The following is a 6,015-nucleotide window of genomic DNA, read 5'->3' as shown; positions in this document are numbered from 1 at the left end:
AAGAACTCTTCTTTTAGATGAACTGAAAATTCTTCTAGTTTCTAATGTGATTGAATTTTTCATGATGAGCCATTCCTTTATTCACTGCTTGTCTATTGATGTGGACGGGATGAGTAAAGGGTCAGGATTGGAATCTATATAGGTAGGTCTGGGGCAGGAAAGAGCCAATTACCCAGCTCAGATCTGTGGCTGAACTCAATGCCATCTCTGGAGATATGAGGGTAGTGTGCTAACAGAATGTATAGTTGGGTGGCCACTTGATGGCGTCTCCTCAAAACTGAATGTGACCTTCTGGAAGAGGAGAGAGAATAAGCATCAATAAATATCCTTTAAATGTTCTACAGTTAATTTCTCATTAACTAAGAAGGACATCGAAATGAAATCTCTAGTCTTGGGACTTCTGAGTTGTCAATCATGGGATCCAAGACATCAGCTCTAGGTCAGACATGTCCAGACGGTGACAGAATCCTGCTCTGGTGGGCTATGTCCAGGTTGAGAAACTTTACAGATTTTCTTATGAGATCCACCAAAACTGAAGGCTTTTGGGTGGGGTCATATGCCTAATTTCAGTTGGCTCAGATAGCTTTAGCAAACTATCATCAGCAGGGTGCCATGTTGTTTACTAGTAGTCCAAGGTACACAGGAGGCTCAGGCAGGAGCATTGCTTGGGCCCAGGATTTTGAAGCCTCCCTGGACAATAGAACAAGATCCTGTCTCAAAAAATAAAAAGATAAATTATACATTGGGCTTAGCTTGAAGGGACGTAATGCCTTCATTAGAATGGACATGGACTTTTAAACTTTCCTGTTCCCTGAAACCTGGTAGGTTTTAGATTGAGGGGATTTGGATTTAGAGGGGTTAGGTGCTAGGTCTTACTGAACAGTTGAGATCAGACCTGTTTGCTTTGCTTTTCTCATCAGCTAAATTGAGTGTCAATTGTCTATGGCATGGAATGGGAGTAGAGGTCAAGGAGAAGTTGGAGTATTTTTGTGGTTCAGATATACAGACAGGATTCCAATAGGATCATCCTTTTTTTAAAAAAATTAAAATCTAAATCAGCTTTTCTTCCTCTCCCTCTCATGGATTTTCTTGAACCTTGGGGACAACTAGAGGATTAGCCTCCACAATAAACAAAGGAAGCTAGGTGCAGAGTCCAAGGCCTGTAATCTCAGGGATTTGGAGTCTGAAGCAGGAGGAAAACAAGTTCAAGGCCAGAGACAGCAAAATTAAAAGTCCTTCTCTCTCTCTCTCTCTCTCTCTCTCTCTCTCTCTCTCTCTCTCACACACACACACACACACACACACACACATACACACACACAGGAGATGTAGTTTGGTATAGAGATGTATGAAGCTCTTGGTTCAATCACCTGCACCACCAAGGGGGAAAAAAACACCTATAGCGTGTCATGACCACATATGTCACTGTGCAAAAAAAGATTCCAGACCTTGTGAGATGATATATTTTACAAATGTAATAGTACTAAAGGACATCTTCATTTTTGAGAACCTTTCATTGCTTTACACACACATACACCATGCCTGCCAAAATTGAACATTCTAATAATGTACTTTCCTTTGGTTAAATTTACGTAAAACAAAATTAGAAGTCTCTAAAAATCTTTATACAACTATGCTTTCAGTATTGAAAATGATGAGAAGAAATACATAGCATAGCACATTATAATTTTTTTGTTACACATGACAGTACAATGACTTTGACATATAATACATTTGAATCAGATGGGATAAAATTCCTGATTTCCTGAGTATTCAGATTGCAGAATCCAAATTTTAATATGGGCAAAATAAAATAATAGATAGCAAAAGAACAAAACACCTGACATTTAAAAGTCCCCCCCCCTTGCAACTTGGGATTGAACTTGGGGCACTTTAACACCAAGCTACATCTCCTGCTGTTTTTATATTTGAAGAGAGAGTCTCACTATGTTGCTTGTGTGTTTATGATCCTCTTGCTTGATCCTCCTGAGTAGCTTGAATTAAGGACACTTTAGAGGTTGATAATGGGCAACATTAATAATCAAATATCATTATTGATAATGGGCAACATCAATATTGCGTAGAGGTAGTACACAACTACCTCTATGGCTGACTTTCTCAATCACAATTTCAAAGTTCATTTTGATAAATGGTGATTTTTTTTTAAATTTAGGGCAGGACACTCTTCAGATTATGTCACATTCATTTTCTATATGGTATTATTATTCTGAAATATAATCAAAGTCTCATGATCTTGAATTAAAACTTATCCATGAAAAATCTCTGTGGCATATGTTTGAGAGAAAGAAGTTACAGTGGTTTTTACTGTCACATTTTTTGTCACAATGATCCAAGGAGAAGTAGTTATCATTAGGATCTCTAAGAACATCCATAAAACTATAGACTCCTTCACAAACTTGCTTCTTAACAATTCATTTGGGCCAAGCAAACTCTGCTTTGTAGTGGGTTTATAACTTGGCCCTCGAGAGTCGGAGCCTTAGCTGCTACTAACATAAATCAGTAAGATTCCAGGCAGGGCTCACCCATCCACAGTGCAAAGTGACTAGAGCCTTAAAATACATTATGGTCCTACAAAATTGTTTTAATTTCTTTTGAAACTGAAAGAAAAAAATAATTATCATGCATATATAATATCAGCATATTTTATAAAACCATAGTGTTTGACAATAATTTTTAATTTAATGTATTGATTAAGTTTTTAGTTCAGGAATGAGTACCTTAAGGCAAAAGAATGCCAAAGGATCAGGTGGGTTTCTGCTAGGGGCAGAGGGCCACAGTATGTGTTCTAATTCCTCAGGCTGAGGAAGGCTCAGTCTTTGACAAGTAGCACAGAGGGAGGCCACTTGCTTTGGTCTAAGCTGGTGAATGCACCAGAAAGAGGAGTTATCTCCTGACTTGACCTCCACTTAACTGTACTATGACACATTTACTTGTCTTAAGTAATGTTTGTATTATTTAAAAGTTTGTCATTGAATAATCTTTATTAACTTTTATATCCATCCATAATTTTATAAAGTTATTATATAATTATCTTTGATATCATTTGCATCCATTTTGCAAACTAAAATCTCATAATATTTTTGTAGTTTTTGCGAGTCTTACTAAATACTTTGCTCAAATATTCATTACTCAAATTTCATTTCACTAGAATAATTTCCAGTAGTACAGGAAAGAGAATGAAAGTGGAAGACATGAAATTAGAGAATGATTTTATCAAATATTTTTATTAAAGGTCCTACACAAAATATATAAAATTGTGTAGCATTATTATCTTTGTTTAGAGATATAAAATGTATATGATTCCATATCAAAAGGGAACCATGTTTTCAATACCATAAAAATTTACATATATATATAATTCCTTAATGCTCTCTACCTCTTGGAATTATAAGGGCATTTAATATGTCCTAGAACCTCTATGCTATCTATTCCCTTTGAGATTTTAAGGGTTGCCTTATTTCTAACTAAGTGGATCATTTTTATCTTCTACTATGAAAGAACACTATTTTTTCCTTAATAGAGTTTCTTTTTTTCTGTGAATGAATCTGCACAATAAATTCCTAAAAGTGGAATTCCCATATCAAAACAGTATATTTAAAATTGTTAAAACACATGGCTATGTTGCATACCAAATTCATTCAAATACCAATATTGAGGAACATATTTCTGCCAACATTATTTAAAAATGTTTATTTAAAATGGTTTTCTTAGTTGCACAAGGACATAATATCTTTATTTTGTTTATTTTCAGAACCCTGTACTTCACATGTGCAAGGCAAGTGCTCTGACACTGAGCCACACCCAGTTTTTTGCCTATATTTTAACAACACGGATTATAATGAACGTTCCTTCTCCTATTTTATATAGCAGGAATCAAATCCTTGAACTCATTCATGCTAGGCAAGTGCTCTACCACTGACCTACATCCCTGGACCCTGTGGTGAAAGTTTTTAACTTTTTCTAATATATCATTTAAATGTGTGTTTCTTTTAATTTTCTGGTGTCTAACATTGGCTAGGCTCAATATTGCTACTGAAAAGCTAGTAATGTTATGTGTTTGTCTGTGGGACACACTTCACCTCGAAACATCTCTTCATGGCTTCACTTTGCACCATAACAGCCAAGAACTCTGGATACCCAGTGTCATCTGAACTCTCCTTTCCAGATTCCAGGTTCACACTGCCCCCAAGCACCATTACTTTTTGCTCCAGGAGAAAAACTCATGTAGTTTTAAGGTAAGAACACATCAGCAGTCAGATTGGGTAAAACGTGGTGGAGGAGGACATCATTGAATAGAGCTCTAGAATTCCAGGAGAAGAGGTAGCAGGAGAAAAGATTCAGGAAGAAAAACTCCCTAGAGGTCCAGGAATAAGCTAGTGTCTGGAGCTGCATTGGCCATAGAAGTCACAGAGGTCATCCTGGAGCTTGGGATCTATCAAAGTTGTGTGCAGTATCTGAAAAATAGAGAGGAGAACGAAGAAAGAAAGAGGGGGTGGAGGGAGAGGAAAGGAAAGAGAAGGTGGCAGAAAGGAAGTGCTTTGGTATGAAACAAGAATGCCAAACTAAGATTGCATGCAAAAAACTCAGGGTGAAATTTCACCCCAGGAGACCAATACCAAGAATAAACACAAACATAACTGTCAATCCAATGGATTAGCCTTTTATACTTGGACTTAAAAACCTAGGGAACTGCCATCTCATGTGTTGATTCAAAATCAAACTGCTTCATTCTCTTATATACTATGGGGTGTAAAGTTTCTGATGCAATTTGAAGTCATCCCTCACTTTTCTTCTTAGTCAAATAGATGCTATAAATACACAACTTATTGAATCCACTTTCTTCCCAGAATTATATACTAGAAGACCTTAGCATATTCTAGCATAACAGAATTATTTGGTATATGTTCATTACAATTAATTTATGCACTGTTTTGTTTTTTTTCCAGTTATTTCACTGGAGCAAAAATGTAGCTACATTTTGATATTTTGTATAATATCACTGAGCAACAGTTCTCTGGCTCCCTGAATAATAAATTGATTGTAAAGATAAATCCTGCCAGGTGGTCAGGATAGTACTGGCTTGTAATCTTAGTGACCTAGAAGGCTGACACAAGAGGACTACAAATTCAAGACAAGGCATGCAGGGTGGCACACACCTGTAATCCCAGTGGCTATGGAGTCTGAGAAAGGAGATTGTGATGTCTAAGCCAGCGACAGCAACAATGAGGTGCTAGACAACTCAGTGAGACCCTGTCTGTAAATAAAATACAAAATAACAAAATAGGGCTGGGTATGTAGTTCAGTGGTTGAGTACCCCTACGTTCAATTCTGGTATTAAAAAAATTCAAGGGGCTGGGATTGTGGCTCAGTGATAGAGCACTTGACTAGCATGTGTGAGGCACTAGGTTTGGTTCTCAGCACCACATACAAACAAATAAAATAAAAAGTGTATAAACACCTAATAAAAATACTTTAAAAAAATTCAAAAAACTGTTTAGCAACTTCATTAAATCATGTCTCAAAACAAAAACTAAAAATTATTGGAGATATATCTTGTAAGGATGTCAAAAACCAAAGATCCATGATTTCAATTTCAAAATATAAAAACGCTAGACAAAGTTCGGTCCAAGAAGGCCATCTTTAGTAGAGTTCTTTCCAGGACCCCTGGCAGCAGAACACTCAGGGTGGAGACTTCTGGAGGATTTATGCCAATGGGAGAATACCAAGGCCTAGAGTTTGGAGGTCTAGCTATTGAGGTCTGTTTAATGGCCTCACAGTGAGCACAGTCAAGGGTATAGTGGCAGCTGTGACCCAAAGTAGGCAGATTGCCTGCCCTTCCTTGGCTGGACTTGATTTTCTTCTACGGCTTCTTGAGTCCTTTGAATCTTTGTTTAATACATTTTATTTATTTATTTATTTATTTATTTATTTATTTGTGGTGCTGAGGATCAAACCCAGAGCTTCACACATGCTAGGCCAGTACTCTACCACTGA

This window comes from Ictidomys tridecemlineatus, chromosome 1, assembly GCF_052094955.1.
Source record: "Ictidomys tridecemlineatus isolate mIctTri1 chromosome 1, mIctTri1.hap1, whole genome shotgun sequence".
NCBI lineage: Eukaryota > Metazoa > Chordata > Mammalia > Rodentia > Sciuridae > Ictidomys > Ictidomys tridecemlineatus.
This window is presented reverse-complemented; position numbering follows the sequence as displayed.